General features: G+C 34.1%; 1 long non-coding RNA gene across 1 annotated transcript; it reads left to right on the top strand.

Annotated features, from left to right (window-relative positions):
* Positions 1-1,631: 1,631 nt before the first annotated feature.
* On the top strand, positions 1,632-15,134 carry LOC118196049 (uncharacterized). The gene is made up of 2 exons (XR_004759370.2): positions 1,632-1,831; positions 14,935-15,134. It is a non-coding gene; the product is annotated as an uncharacterized LOC118196049 (long non-coding RNA).
* The last annotated feature ends 2,366 nt before the right edge of the window (positions 15,135-17,500 follow it).

Genomic DNA, 17,500 nt, shown 5'->3' with positions numbered 1-17,500 from the left:
AAGACTGTTTATTCTGATTAAGAGTTTATTTTTTAGGATTGTTATTTAGTCTAGATCGGGTTTTGTTGACAATACGCCATTTTTTTTTCCGATCTTCAAAGCCGGGTCTACCTTGGCGACCAACGTTTGTCGCCAAATCAAAAAATTGCCAAAAGGACCAATACTAAAGCTGTTCCAATATGGCAAACATGAGAATTGACTGCAACTATATAATTAAGGTTAAAATGTTAACTTTTTGAACAGAGAAACCATAAAAAAAAAAAAAAAAAAAAAAAAAAAAAAAAAAAAAATTCCACATTACAGAGGAATCACATACTTATTTAATTATAAAGCCTAATAATAATAAAATTACATATGTTAAAGAGGCTGTTAGGATTACATATTTAAAAGTACATAGAGAAGGCTTAACACTGCTTATAATGCAACTTTTTTATGATTTTGATACCTAAATTACAATTCACATTTTGTTTCTTTCGTGGGTGGAGCACTTAAACATAGACATTAAAGTTTACTGATAACCTTAAAATTTTAACATTTTTGCTACTTCAAATATTAAAATAATAAAGCAATAAGCATCAATTAAGATAAATGTACATGGAATTCAACATTCAAGGAACTATAACAAAATTCATTCGCAAAACAGTAATGCCTTAAATAATGATAAATTAAACCTCTGTAAAAAAAATACTGAATGACTCACTTATGAGTGTTGGAATTTTTATCAATACAATATTAACTTGAGAGAACTTTCAGAGGTGCAATTAATGCAAAGTAAGTTTAAAGTCTTGGATATACACCGATTTAATATTATAGAAGAAATTATATAAAACAGACCCCATTTTGTGCTTTTAAGAGTTTTAAAATTACTTAAACTGTAATTTAGTGCATTGCATTTCTCATCTGAGCACGAATTAATTAAAAACAATCATATTCTCAAGGTTTCATTGTAAATGATTTTTGTTAGATGATACTTATTTTTTAATGATGCAAGTGGTTATTTCAAAATGTTCTACACGTGGAATATTGTTAAACAAAAAACAAAACAAAAAAAAATTTCCGGCAATTTCATGAAAAAAAATATATGTTTCAGTACACAAGTGTTCAACGTAATCTCGAAAAACCTTCTGAATTGGTACGGCAAATAGGGCACTTCTTATCGTAGTTCTGATACACATGAATGCATTTAACACACAGGCAAGCATGTCCGCAGGGATTAAATCGTGTATTTACTTGCCGATCACAACATATCAGGCACTCCTCAGGTTTGTGATCAGCTGCTGTGGCATTGCTGTTTGAAGGCCTGTTTGATCTCGATGATACAGGAACAGGAGTACGACCAGAGTCTTCTGTAAGCCAAAGTAATAAAAGAATTCCAGCAGCGATACCAACACACAACACAGCAGGATGAACCATAATGGGAAGTCTTTTATTGTAGAAAATAAATTGCTACACCATATGAAATGTAGTTATTAATAATAGTGATTGATTCTGGTGCTAAATACGTCAACAGAATCTGATTGTAACGTATTTCAAGTTTCTTTGTTTCCAACCAAAATACAGAGACTATTAGCAGGAAATCATCAGAAGGGGTAAGAAGTAGGAGGAGTTACATTTTTGGGGTTGTAGGAAGGTCTATCAACAACTTTCTCGCCAAGATGTTTGGCGTCAGCTCTCGGTTCGTGGCTATGTTCTTCGGCTAATTGGCTTTAACAACTTTAGTATATTAAAGAACCTTGAACTTTAACGTTGTCAAGTGGTTGAGTCAAAGAAAGTCTATTCTTTGGACATATTCTTTGGTTGAGTTCTTCTCTGTACTGAGCAGCGATGATACGTAATTTTTTTCAGGAATTTATACATTCATTGAAAATGTGAATAGTGGCTTTGTTGGCAAATTAAATGTGTAGTTAAGCGTGCGATTCTATTAAATATACACCTTTTATAAATCGGCTGATAACGTAATTACTTTTCACATTAAATTGAATAAGTTTAAATAATCTATGCCCCCTAATGTTGAGGCCGTTGCAAACCGTTCTATATCCCTTGCAAGTTGTGCATATTTCTGAAATAATAATGAAATATATTTTAACATGTGTATTTTTTCATACCATATTCTATTATGCTGATAAATTTCAGGCTGAGAACATTTCCAATAAATGTAGCATTTTTATTTAATTTGTGTAGAAGCTGCAAGTAAGTTTTTGGGTAAAGTATGAAAATTAACTTGGTTGTGTTATTTTAATGCATTCTGCTTATTTACAGACTTTGTTTGACAGAAGTGACTTCATGTTCAGAATATGTGTTATAAACAATGTTGATTAGTTCCTTGCCAAGGACATTGATAAAATATTTCAAGATCTTAATTACTAAATTCTTTAATATATTATAGGACAAAATATGATATTCAGGTCAGAAAATTTTATCATTAATTTGTGAATGACCAAAATTTCAACTTAATGACCGATTGGGGGGAGGGAATCAGAGTAAGTTTACGGGCATGTTGTCTATTATTTACCATAGCGAGATGGGATTATTTGCAGTAGCAAATTCATTGCAAAAAGAAGAATCTTTAAAATAGTCTCATTAGGGAAAATGTTGCTTGTTGGCTTACATATGTATTTACGGTAGGGGTGTTCAACCTTTCATGCCAGAGGGCCACATCAATAAATTCGGAAAGATCTGTGGGCCTGTCAAAAAAAAAAAAATAGTGTAGTCAGAAAATTTATATAAAAAAGGGAGGTTTGTTTTGCAAGACTACAATTGATACTAAGCGAAGAGATGGTGTTACAGATTTGTATATATATACATTGGTTCCAAAAAGTCAAATAGAAATCGAATTTAAATGTTTTGCACCTTTTTTTAACTATGAAATGAAAAGTATAAGATGATTATACAGAACCATGTTACAAAATGCATTTACAAAAAGAAAAAAAAGACTTACATTACTGGCAGGAGATAATAGTTACTTTAGTTTTAATGTGAAATTTGACATTGTTTTTTCTTGATTAAAGCTTCAATATTTGGTTTAATCTGTGTTGTTGCAATGTTGTTGTAAAAAGTTGTTCACGTATGTAGGTATTGCCAAAGATAGAAGATATGAAGAGTGCATGTTTACGAATTTCTGGATACTTGTCTTCGGTCACGTACTTCAAGTAAAAATCAATTAATGTAGGATTTTCAAGAAACTTGCATTTTACTGCATAGTCACACTGTAAATTCTAATTGAAGTTCAGATGGAACACTTCCAACATCTACTGAAAATAGTGAGGATAACATTCTGATAACAATTTAATTTTTACGAAAATCGGAAAATCTGGTTTTGAATTCCTCTTTAAAATTTGAAATGCATTGTACATAATTATTTGAATTCCATGTTGTAGAGTTCTTCACACACTCCATCGATTTTGGAAAGTGAGTGGAATTCTTATTTAGCAGCTGACTAACAGACAGGATTAATTTTGTCTCAAAAGCTTAATAAAGATTATGAACAAGATCTTTTCCCAGTAAGCGGTAGTTCAAATCATTGAGATCATTTTCAGAAACTTTTATCTCAAATAATATCAGGCATGTCAATAAAATGCTTTAAATATCAAGAATAAGAGAACAAAAAAAAAAAAAAAAATCGTACGACAAAAAGCTGACAAGGCAATTTTTGGGGAAAGTGCAGAATCGCCCACAGCTTGGCGTGTTTTTCAAAAACGTAACTTTGGCACGCTCTCGCGTCTTGCCTCCTGGAATTGCAACCCTTCCAGAAGACGCTACGCAAAGCACGACACTTGCTATGGCGAACAGGTAAAATAAATACTAAATAAAAGTTGAAGCAAAATTTCGAAAACTGTAAATCCTTTAAAAACAGCATAATAATTTTAAAAAACAAACATGGTTAAGAAAACATAGTAAGCTTCAAAAACTTAAAATCATCACAAAACCCTGAAGAATTAAAATACATTCACCTATAAAAAAATTGAGGAAAGTGCAGAATCACCCACTGCTTGGCATGTTTTTAAGAATTCTACAAACTTGGTATCCGTGTACACATCGATCTACTTTCACTTAAAAAAAATCCCAGAATTGCACAAAAATGGCATTGTGCACTCCTTTGACTTTATCCATGTACAAATCGACCTATTTTCACTTAAAAAAACATCCCAGAATTGCACAAAAATGGCATTGCACACACTCTTGACTTTATCCATGTACACATCAATATATTTTCACTTAAAAAACTCAAAGAAAATTGACAAAAGTCAAATTCTTTAGTGCCAAACAAATAAGTGGGAAATTTTTTAAAAAAACTTAACTTTAAAAACTAAAATCATTTCAAAAACATAGTAAGTTTAAAGAACATAAAATCCTTACAAAACCCTGAAAAATTAACACTTTTACTTCCAAAAAATTTTAAAATATGAAAATCCAGTCCTTAAAAAAACATAATTTTAAAAACTAAAAATCGTTTCAAACACTTAAAATCGTTACAAAACACTGAAAATTTAAAATACAGTCAAAAGTCGTTAATTCGGAATGATCTATAATCCGGACCTCAAAACTAAAAACTTTCTGCGCATGCGCCACGTTGACACATGCGCATAGGCGTTTACGCGTGCGCGTAAGACTTTTTACAACTGCGCATATGAGTGTGCGCAAGTGCAGAATACGTTTTCGCGTGCACGTTTTATGTATAATGGACGTATAAGCTAAAATTATCTAATTATCTATTTCAGTTAATGTTGATGATTGCGTTGTTCCTTAATTTTCGAATTGGATCTGGCTTATTATTTTTTGCAGACTGTAAGAGCAATTTTATAAAAGTAAGCTTAAACTTTCGATTATATCAAATAGAATTTCCGATATATATTTGTTAATATGTAAAGGATCTAAAGCGAAAGTATGTTTTGAAATCCGAAATCTGTTTATCAATTTCACGCTGCTCGGCACGGGGGAACGCCGCGGTGGGCGCGTAATGAATTGGAAGTTGATCTGTCAGCACTATCCTTATCTTCAGCGCAGATGTTTTTATTTTATTTTGCTTATAATTCCTTACCAAATGTAGTATTTCATCTCAATATGCTCCGTCTTTGATATGATTTAAAACAAGTTCCTCGTCATTATAATTCGCTTCCGATAGCGAAGAAAGTGACAGAGGTTATTGAAAACGAAAAAATTTCGATTGACAAATTAGTCGGTGTTCTCGACACAGCAATTATAGGACTTGAACAGTGGAACTTTGTAACTGAACAAGAAATTATGTCTGTTTAATAGAATTAAAGAGAAAGTATTATCACATGAAACGAAGCAAAACTTAAACAACTTACATTGAAAGAAATGTTTAATAAAGTAAACAAATAAATATTAAGCTTTTTCTTTTTGCAAATTTTGATACCCTTTAGATCATAATTGTTCTTTATTTCATAAATTACGATTTCATATTTTTAATTTTAGAATTTCTGCATGCCATCTTATGAGATTTAAACTGATGATCTATAATCCGGAATCGCCGAAGTCCCGACGAGTCTGGATTAACGACTTTTGACTGTACTTTCACTTACCTGAGAAGGGGTAATCCACTCCGCTCAGCCGATGAATGAAAAGTAACGAATTCTCAAAATGTTCTTGGAAAATAACTGCACCTCTACCATCTATTATCATCTACACCAATCAGAAATTCTAAATTTTAAAATACATACTGAGCATGCGCGAAAATGCTCCGAATTTCGCACTCAAAAGAAATTCTCAATTTAAAAATACATACTGCACATGCGCGAAAATGCTCTGAAATTCGCCTTTCAGAACGGCAAAATCAACTTGGATACCACATTTGGCACTCTTATCAATCTCATAAAAAGCGCCAAATAAGTGAGCGATTCTGCACTTTAACCCAATTTTTCTTGAAATCAAAATTCTTCAAATTCAAATGTGGGGCCACTAAAATGCCTTCAGCAGGCCATGGATTGAAGACCCCTAATTTACTGCCAAGCCATATCGGCATAATCTGTTATATAATGTTATTAAAAGAATTAATAAGATTTTGTTAATAGAAACTTGTCTAGGGGGAACATTATAAAATAAATTCTATTTGACTAATAGTAAATAAAACTTTTCTTAGGTGTCACTATTCAAACTTAAGCCATGTACTCTTATTAAAATTTGACAATAAATTTTAACTGAAAGCAGATAAGGTTTAATCCCAAGTTGTTAAAAAAAAATCGGGAAAGTGGGGCACAGAACCAAGTTTTCAGCTTAAGACAGTATTTTAAGAAAAAGCATTTATTTCTCCTTGATAATTCATTTAACCACAAAAAGAAAAAGACATCTTTTACCTCGCTTTGTAATGGCACAAACAGAAGTTTCTTTTTATCTTCAACTGTACCAGGCCTCTGGAATTTTATTTAAAAACAGGCATTAGACATTAATATTACAGTACAAAGCCCGAAGTTTGGATATCCTATTTCCGAAATGATCTAAAATCCAGTCCACGAGCAACCTTTCTTTTTAAGAATTTGTTCATGCTTTACACATGCACATTTGATATTTTTCCATAATAAAACATGTTGAGAGCCCCAATTTTCAATTTGACTTTGGTCCTGACACCAAAATAAGGAATCATTATTTATTATTTTTTGCTATCATCACCACATAACTATTACACACTGCAGCTTGAGAAATGACTCATGCAGCAATGTCTAAACATTTTGTTAAAAAAATATTTATAATTTAATACCAAACCTTTTATGTTGCTTTATGCTTGGCAATGATAATAGACTTTGGCTAACTCTGTTGTGAAGTATTGAATGTATTGCCGAGGAGAAATTTAATGAAATTTCAGTACTTATGTATTATCCCATTAGCCAGTCAAGTAATGTGATTAAGTGCCAATTATGGATTACCACTTCCGTTAGAATTCCACATTAACAATTGGCGACTGATGATGGTTTTTGAAATTTCTGCTGGTGGTCAACAAGATAATATGCAAGTACCGAAATTTCATTTCGTATGTTAAAATAGATTTTGTAAATGATCCTGATAGGCCAAAAGACTGCATTTAGGGCTATATTAATTAAGAATAACTGATTTGTTATTCAGTTAAGCTCAGGACGGGTGCCAGAGTTGGTGCGGCCATACTGGAATTTAGAGGAGACAAAATTTTTAGAATTTAGAGAAGCACCAAGCAATAAAATTAAGGAATAGCAAAATCTATAGAATTTAGGAGTGGTAAAATTTTGGGAGACGTTTGGCACCAGAATTTCAGACCTACAGAGGCTGTACACAGCCACAAAATGTTTAATGCCAGCCCTGGATAAGCCTTAAGTATATGTGGGAATTTATTATTTGGGATTTGGATAAGCCTTAAGTATGTATGGGAAGTGGTCATAAGTATAATAAATAACCAAACTAATATAATTTAGGTTAGTACTATTGCTAGGATTTAATTCTGGGGGGGGGGTAGCTGTGACTTTTATCTAAGACCAATGTTTTTATAACTTTATTCTATTTATAAACTCGAAAGCTCAATTTTAGAAAAAGCTGCAGCCATTTCAGCTTCCCTCTAAATACAGCCATGATTCAGATTTTTAACTTCATCATCATGTGATAGAAACAAGACAAAATTTCTTGGATCAACACGTCTTTAATTGTTAATCTCATGGCAATTACCAATAGTGTTTAGTGGCTGCTAGCTAAGCTGCATGATAAAACATACGATTTGATTTATTAGGTTATGGCAAAGCACACTACTGCCGTCTGCCTTAACGGAGAGATACCTTCATGGAGGACTTTCTACGCATTTGCTGGGATTTGTATCCCGGTCCAAACTACCAGTGTTCAGCAAATTTATTGCTTGGCTGCTGGTGGGCTCTGCTAGCAACGAGTTTGAATGTTTTGAGATATTACAAGCAAAAGTTAAAATTTTACACTCAGTGAAATTTGTGAAGAATATGTGGAAGTGGAAATAAATGATGATATAACCAGAATTTTTTCATTATCATGACTTTGTCCCAATCATCAGTCAACCGATGGACAGTGAAATCCGTAGTATTGTTCTAAATTCAGAAAATGTTGCTACCAACAGTAAAGAAAGTGACAGAAAGGTTGTTGAGAGCCAAAAAATTTTGAATGGCAATTTCGTGGGAATTCTTGACACAAAAGGATTTCAACAATGTTAACTTTGTTGATTATATCTATCCATAGAATTAAAAAGAAAGTATTAGCACAAAAAATGAAGGAAATTGTTAAAAATTTTATCAACTTAGTACTATTAAAATTTTTTGATCATTAAATAGATAAGTGAAAGTTCACTTACCTTCTAAATAGGGCTGCCCTGAACTGCCTTCTTTCCTTCTTGTCGGTATCCGTCTCTATGATGAAATTCGATTCACTGCGGAACACAGCTATAAACTTTTTTAAGAGATTTTAATTCATATGAAAGATATCTACAAAATATTTACAAGTTATAATGATTACAAGCATTATGTATACGGAGATGGTCTATCGTTTAGACATCTGTTAGACGCGTCAGCCGTTCAACTGTCTACTTTTAATCTCTTCCGACAGAGGACGTTCGTGGAAGCTGAGTTCTAGTAAGCAAACGTGTCACTCCCACCTTGAGGTCCAGTATCAGCAGAGGATAGACCTCAACTGACCTGTAGTTCAAGTCTTTTGAGATTTCGTCATACGTCAAGTTCTGTACCTCACTTGCATATCCGACTCGGGTGTAAAGTTGAGTTCAAGAGGTATGAGGTTCTTAGTAGGTCTTATAATCTCCCCTTGTGCAGCTTTCAGTTTCACTAATCTAATGTGTCCGTCGTGGGATGGAAAAATTTCCAGGATACTAGCTAAGGGCCAGCTTATCCTTTTTTCATTGTTGGACACAATTACAAGATCACCAACTTTCACAGAAGATGGTTCGCGGATGAATTTTGAGCTTTGTTTTAGTTGCCCTAAATATTCTGATCGAAATCTTTTTCGTAAGTCTTTTCTCAATTTGGCTCTATAAAGGTATCTCTTACTGATGGATTTAGAATCCAAAATATCTAATTCAGGAAATCCAGTCTCTGGAATTTCTGTTAGAAACATTGCTGGGGTGAGAACTCTCAAATCTTTTACGTCTCCTGATAAATACGTGAGAAGATAGTTCTTCATAATGCTCTTGCAGTCACAAATGATTGTCAACAACTCTTTGTAGTTTAAGAAGATTTTCCTAGTACCTTTCGAAGAATTCTCTTTAGTACTCCAATTAATCTTTCCCACCACCCTCCCCACCATGGCGAGGAAGGGGGGATAAATTTCCATTCAATTTTCTTAACTATTGCGTTTTCTAAGAATTCCAATCTATGGTCTTAAACAAATTATTTGGTCCAACAAAATTGGTTCCATTGTCGGAGTATACAGTGGCAGGTCTACCCCTTCAAGCGATGAATCGCCTGAACGCATGCAGGAAACTTTCGGTTGATAGAGATGAGACTAGCTCCAAGTGAACAGCTCTATATATTGCGCAAGTAAAAATGATGATCCGTGTTTTTTTACCTCCTTTTAAAATTAAGGGACCCGTCAGATCAATAATTTCAAAAATTAAAGCATCTCTTGTTCTGTCTTCAGGTAGTGGCGCTTGAAGAGTCTTATGTAAATCAGAGTCGAACCTTCGACATCGTACACAGTTTTGGATAACCTTGCATACTGTCTTCCTACTCTTTATGATCCAACATTTTTCACGCAAAGCGTACATAACGAATTGTACTCCAGTGTGACTTAGCCTTTCATGTTCAGATTTGATCAATTTTAATACTAATGGATGTTCTGAGGGAAGTAAAACTGGGTAACGAAAGTCAGCATCATCGTCTCTCTGAAGGACGTGTCTTCACATGTCTTCACTTTTATAAAGCCATTGGAGTCCATGATAGGTTGTAGAGCATGTATTCTTTTATCTTTCAATCCTTCGAAAGATTTTTGTTGGATCAGTCGGAAAACCGCTGTTTCAGCTCCTTTTATTTCTTCGACTGAAATTCTGCCATGAATTCTTTCAGGTGGTGGTGTTGTAGCATTTTTAATGAATCTAAAGATCCAAGACACGACCTTTATGATCTTTTCGAATTTTCAAATATTGTCAAAAAGGTTAAATTTTTCTGTATTTGTGTTATTGCTCGCTGAAAGCACAGTTCGTTTTCTCTCTCCATTTACTATATCGAAGTCAGGATGTTCTCCATCTGCAACAGGCCACTCTTCTGGAGGTTGATAAATCCAATCTGGTCCTTTCCACCATTCAGATTTCCTCAATTCTTTAGCAGACCAACCGCGAGATGGCAAATCTTATTAATTAAGCTTTCCGGGAATGTCATGCCAGTGATCTGGATTACTCAATTTTCGAATCTCATTTACTCGATTGGCTAAAGTGGACCAATATTCTTTCTGTTTTATCCAAAAGAGGGCATTTGTGGAATCCGTCCAGTAAAAAACTGGAACCTCTTTTAGTTTCAAGTCTTCTCTTATTGTATGAGAGAGCCTGGCTCCAATAGTGCAAGTGAGTATCTCTAGTCGAGGTACAGTGAGGGCTTTTAGGGGAGCAACTCTCGCTTTAGATTGTATCAATTGACAAGTGACTCCACTCTCACCACTGTGTCTAAGGAAAATGCAGGTTGCATACGCGTCCTTGCTTGCATCCGAAAATACATGCAGAGTGGTACTTTCGTCTATTTTGGGAAACAATCTAGGAATTTTGATGTCTTTCAAATACTTTAACTGAGATAACCATGTGAAAAATGTCCTTGCTAGATCATTCGGCAGATTAGTATCCCAGTCAATTTTCTGTTTCCAGCACTCTTGCAGAATCAGTTTAGGCATGAGAGTAACTGGACTAGTAAACCCAATTGGGTCAAAGATTTTACTCAATTCGGAAAGAACAGATCTTTTGCTCAATACAGGGTTTTCTTTATATTTTACGTGACAAAACAAAGTATCGTCAAACAAGTCCCATTTCAATCCCAATACTGACACAACATCTTCATAATCTTTATCAGAAAAGTTTAGGATTGAAGTTTTAAGTCTATTATGTTTCCAACCTCTTAAATCAAATTTTGCAGTAGCCATTATTTCTCTAAATCCTTTGATAAAAGAATTTAATTCTTCAATTGATTCCACGCTTGCTACGCAGTTAGCCACATACATGACTTTCTTTAACTTTGAAGCTATTTCCAGATGTTGTTTTGGTACATTTTCCAAATGGTAGTTAATCGTAACAGCGAGTAAAAAAGCGCTGGTGTTTACGCCAAATACAACCCTTCAGTGGCGATATATAGTCAGTTTTTCAGGCTGTCCTTTCTCCCACCATAGGAACTGGAGAAAATCTCGATCTGCTGGGTTCACATCTGTATGAAGAAATGCTCTTTTTATATTTGAAATTACTCCATGCTTCCCATCTCTGGGGATCAATTCAAAATAATTAGGTCCCTTTTCCAAGCAGTCGTTCAGAGATACCGAATTTTTCTCCTTTGCAGATGCGTCGAACACTGGTCGAATTTTGGTAGTAGAATTTTCCCGAAACACTGCTCTATGTGGCAGATAATGCCCTTTGATCTTTTCTGCCTCCGAAATATCGACAGGTTCAATTATTCCCTTTTCTACCCAATTCTTTGAAACGGTTTCGTAGGCTTCTAAGGAATTCTTAGTCTGAAGGGTTCACACGCAAGACTTCAGACGCTTTTCTGCAAGGATTCTATTATCTGGCAACTCAATTGAATTTGAAGCCATGAAGTGACACCTGATACCTTCCAGCATCATCTCTTTCTAAAGTACGGATAAAATAATTTTCTGTAGCCTTTTCTATTTCTTGTTTTGTTTGAGAAAGAGCTGGTTCAGTTATTCCGATACAGCCATGACCACAAGTCACAAATTTTTCTGTCACTAATGTGTAATGATAAAAGAACTTCATTAAAATTCTTTCCCTTTACCCTCGTTCTCCCTAATATTGTCCAGCCAAGGTGTGTATTCATTGCTACTAAACTCTCCGTTACGTGTTTTATTTCCTCTGTAAAGAGTTTTCGGCATAATCTGCTCCTACAAGCATGTGTATTTCATTATGGGTGTTTTTCAAATAAACAAGAATTTGCATTAGTTACATCACTGGGAAAAATTTTGTTACCTCTTAGTTTCTTTATGCAGTCCCTATCCTCCAATTTTGGAATATGTGAGCATACGGTTTTTTTGGCTCAAAACTTCCATTTCGCATGTGAATCCTGTTTCTGGATTACTTAACTTAATCAGATACTTGTTGTGATTTTCCATTTTTCTATCCCTCCAAAAAGCCCACGAGTCACACTTTCCTGACCTAAAGATTTTAGTTTTAATTTCTCCGCAAGAAATGTGCTGATATATGATCTGCTACTTCCGGTATCCAGAATTATTCGTATAAAATTGCTTTCACGATTTCTGTAAACATTGACAATTAAAGTTTGCAAGATTACACTTTCATAGGATGAATTATTCCTTAAGGCCGTATTTTCAATTTGTTCTTCCTTAATTTCTCCGTTTTCATTTTTAAAACACATTATAGTGGCATGTCATTGTTTACATAATTCACATCTTATTCTAGAAGTGCAATTAATGCTAAGGTGCCGTGGGCGTAAACAGCGATAACAAATTCCTTTCGTTTTGCATTTCTCTTTTTTTTTTTCTCAGTAGACCATAAAGATGCTTGGTTACACGTTATAGACTCGTGATCAGAAGAGTCACTGCGTGTTTGTCCCCCCACCCCACCCGCAAATTTGCGTTCGTCAATTCCGCAGCTGTGTGTTTCGCAGTAGGTCTGGTTTGACTCAGTTTGTTATGCTTTGGCGGCGCCGCCGAAGCCATCTTTGGTTGGACTGTCTGGAATGTACGTTCCCATGCAACTAACTGTTCAGAAAGAAATTCCACTAGGTGATTCAAATCATAATTTGATTTTTGAACTGTTTTATTATATTCTGCAGGCAATGTTTTAAGCAAACTAGGTGTTAATAAAGCTCCATATGTTTCTTCAGGTCATGTTTAATGATTCAAGACATCAAATATGTTTCTGTGTATAATTGAATAACTTACAGAAATTTTGAATGTCATTAGAATCATTTACAGGTCTTATTTTCAGTAATTTATCTATATGGCGTTTATCAGTACATCTTTATTTCCAAATCTTTTTGTCAGGAGTTTAAGTGAAGTTTCGTAATTTTCTTCAGTTAAGTCGAAACCGTCAATGGTGTTATAAGCAGTACTTACCAAAAAGGATTTCAAATAATTAAATTTGCTGATAGCGTCAAGCGTTTTATTTTGAATGAATGGCTGATGAAAAAGTGTTCCAAAATGTCAGCCATTCGCAGCTATCGCCATAAAACTTCGGAATCATAAGTTTAGGAAGCTTCACATTATGACTTTTGATTTTAACATTTTCTATAATACTTTCACTTAATTGTTCAGTGCTTCTTAACACACTCAATTTTTGTTGTTCTATATTAATTTCTTTCAATTTTTTGTTAGCTTTGTGTTTAAATGTAGTTATTCTTTCATAATATTCGTCAACACCGTTTAATTCGTGGTCTAGATCATTTATGTCTATTCATTTTTTCTATATCGGCATCTATTTGTTTTAACTCATTTGACTTTTCATTTAAGAGTTCTAAGGAAATTTCTAGTTCCTCTGCATTCACTTCTGTTTTTGGTAATTCAGTTTCGATTCGGCCAATTAATTTTGTAACGGCAGCCCTTATGTGGCCGTGTTTCCTTTTCAACATATCGATGAATTCCGTCATTATTTAATATTCAATAATTCAACAAGTATCAGCAATTCACTAATTATTTATGCTTATGTATTATCTATATCACTGATATCAATTTAGACAGTTTCAATAGTTAGGAAAACAGCAGTTACTGGCAGTCCTTGTTCGGGCGCCATGTTAAAAATTTTATCAACTTTGTACTATTAATTTTTTTTATCATTAAATAGATAAGTGAAAGTTCACTTATCTTCTAAATAGGGCTGCCCTGAACTGCCTTCTTTCCTTCTTGTCGGTATCCATCTCTATGATGAAATTCGATTCACTGCGGAACACAGCTATAAACTTTTTTAAGCAATTTTAATTCATATGAAAGATATCTACAAAATATTTACAAGTTACAATGATTACAAGCATTATGTATATGGAGATGGTCTATCGTTTAGACATCTGTTAGACGCATCAGCCGTTCAACTGTCTACTTTTAGTCTCTTCCGATAGAGGATGTTCGTGGAAGCTGAGTTCTAGTAAGCAAACGCGACAGAAACAAATAAATATTGAGCCTTTTGTTTTGTAAATTTTGGTTTAAGATCATAAATCACTATTTCATATTTTTAATTTTATAATTTCTACATCATCTTACTAGATTTAAATTGAATCCAGAGTAGCCAAAATCCCAATGAGTCAGGATCTGACTTTGTACTGCTTTATTTTTCTTTGAAAAAGCTTGTAAGACACAGTCAAGAATAATTATTTGCTTTTTGAGAACTAATTTCCTTAAGAGACATACTGATTTGCCTAATGTATTTAGGATGATTTGTCCTTTTTCATTAATATTTACTTCTTAAGAGTCAGATTGAGAATAATTTTAAACTAAACTAACACCTTGTATCCCTGTGTGTGAGAGTGACAAATTTGTATATTTAACATTAGAAAGACTGAAACTTAGTATATACCTATATTGCCCCATAGCAGTCAAAATGACTGCATTGTGAAAGAATAACTAATGTGTAAAGAAATTTGTTTAAAATTAATTTTTAATATTTTTATATTATTTACTTATTAGAAAATATTAACAATAAAAAATTTACTTCACTTGGGGGGGGGAGGATAATTTATGCATTATTTGTACACTTTAAGGAATTTATTTGTACACTTTTTGATCTTTGTGGATCTTCATGTTCTGATGAATTTTTCTGTCTTGCAGCTCTGCAGTTAGTGGAAAGATGTTCTGCTAATTGAAACAAGAACTGTTTTCGTTGTATTTGTATTCCTGTCGCTTCTTTGGAAAGGATCCAAGCATTTATAGCAGCCACAACTGCAACTTATCATGTATATGTCCAAATTGACAATTTATGATGAACTTGTATGTTATCATGTGATGGTAATAAAAAAAATATAAACTGATGTTCCAATCCAGAGCCGAACTGGTCATATAAGAAATTTCCTCAATTCAATAATAAAAGTCATTTGATTATTTAAAATTTTTCAAGTAGTCAAAATGACTGCTTGTGAGCAATACAGATATAACACACACGCATATATATATATACACTAGAAAGCTCGGCGGTCATACAAAATGACCACTGTTCTAGATAGTGTAAATAGTAATTAAAATGATTTGTGCAAAGGTGTCTGCTAATTCAAACTGAATTACCCAGGGCAGGCGGTGAGGACGCCCCTTTGCTTACTGCCCGACAGGGTTTCCCCCTTCTACTTGCTTAATTCCTTAAAGTAGAGTGCAATGAAAGAAACCACTGGCGGTACATTTCTTAAGAGCCACCGATAGCTAAATAGATAAAGGTGATTTAAATAATAAAATGTTAATTCACATGTCAAAGATCTCTTTGTACACACATTTCTTGTGTGGATCTTTCCATCCTTTTTAAGCTCGCCTTGCAGAGGACCATCTATTATTTTTAATTTTACATCTGTTCTTTCACAAACTTTTGAACAGGCAACATAAAATTGACTGTGTCCAAATGCAGGCTCAGGTAAAAAAGTGCCAACACGCTTAAGCGTTTGACCCTGAGACTAATGGATGGTCATAGCAAAAGCAAGTTTTACAGGAAATTGTCTACATCTCAATTGAAACGGCAACTCTGTGCCGTGGCCACTTCACCCCATTGGCTAGTTCGCAAGCAACCAATAAACTATCGGCGACAGACACTTAAGCCGCATATATGGGGTGAAGTAACATCATCTCTTCCGAAACGGCTAGCTTCCGGGCTTAGCGAAGCACATCGTTGGATTCTCAGGTCTGTGGCACGTCATTTTGAACATTTGCGTCTACGTGGAACTTTAATTAACCGAGATATTTATTAAAAACTAATTTTTCATTACGTTTTCGCTATTAGAGGGATTTGGCTAAGTGCCAAATTCTTTTTTCTCGAATATCTACGGAACGGCACCGAGTTGAAATTCGACACGCGTATCCTCGGATGATTCCAAAAAGTTCTCCGAATCCATCGATACCATTCTCATCTCTGTATGACTTTCATAAGCCGAGATATTAATTAAAAACTGCGGAAAAGTTAATTTCCGCGCTCATTTTTCCAAGTGGCAACAATAAACTATCAGCGACACACACTTTAGCCGACCGGAAATGGAGGGGGGAGGCAACTACAATGATTAATAAATGTATTTATATGTTGTACAAAAAGTCACAAAATTATAAGTAGCTGTGTCATTATATACATAATTGTTTTTCTAATTGAAATTGAAAAGCAGTCAAAATGACTTCCTTAGGCAATTTAGTGTTAATGGATTGATGAAGCATTGATTATTTATATCCATTACTTTCACATTTCTTATGTAAAAGCTGTCGGTAGATTTCCGTGTTTTGTTGTACAGTTTGAGCACATAATATAATGTATGAAATTAAATAATTGTTCTGTGTTTGAATATGTAGTTACTGTTGTTTGCACTGTTTATGGTTAACTATTTCTGATTTTATGTAAAATGGCTGATTTAGCGATCTTTCATCTCTTCTTCCCACCCCCCAGAAAAATGCTACTGATGGGGTTTTATTCCAAGAAAAAATCAGTGTTGCGTATGAGTAGATCTGTTAACCTTTTGAGGCTGGGGCTTTGGTAGTAGAAAAGCTACCAAAGGATGGGGAATCTTGAACCGAATGCTTTCCCCCTTTAAGAAATCACCTCCTATTTGCAACAAAGATTCTTGTGTGTAGTTTGATGGATTCTCACAGGAGTGCATCTATGTCGCAAAAGGAAGACCTTTGAAAGAGATAAGTGGTTAAAACCTAGGGACGTCAAATTTGACATTTCACCCCACTTTTCAGCCTGGAAAATGGCGGAAAAAGACATAGCCAATAAAGTGGACAACCCCGTCTTTTCAAAGAGAGGACTCTATGGCCACTATAATGGCCATCCCATCTTCAAAAGGTTAATTATTATAAACAGCCAGCTGGTATGGTCTTTGAAGCAGGATTTTGAATTTTATTTCCTGTTTCTAGGGCAGACTTGCTAGTTCCTGTTAAGTAATTCATTTTTCCATCACTTGACAAGTAAAATATTCAAATGCGAGTTATAAACATTTATGTATATTAAGAAATTAAAATATATTGCAAGCTTGTTCTCTCTATGAACAGAAGTTGTTATACGAGGCGTATTTGGAAACTAAGTACTGTTTTGAAAAAAAAAATAGTAAAACAATTTTTTCGAATCCAATTTTATTTTTACATGAAAATACATGTCTTAAAATATTTTTCAACATAGTTTCCGCCAATGATCAAACACTCGTCATAGCAAGTG

This window comes from Stegodyphus dumicola, chromosome 5 (genome assembly GCF_044657685.1).
Source record: "Stegodyphus dumicola isolate Sdum_Otavi_A_Nest chromosome 5, ASM4465768v1".
NCBI lineage: Eukaryota > Metazoa > Arthropoda > Arachnida > Araneae > Eresidae > Stegodyphus > Stegodyphus dumicola.
The sequence above is the reverse complement of the archived record's forward strand: the minus strand, read 5'-3'. Positions and strand labels throughout refer to the sequence as shown.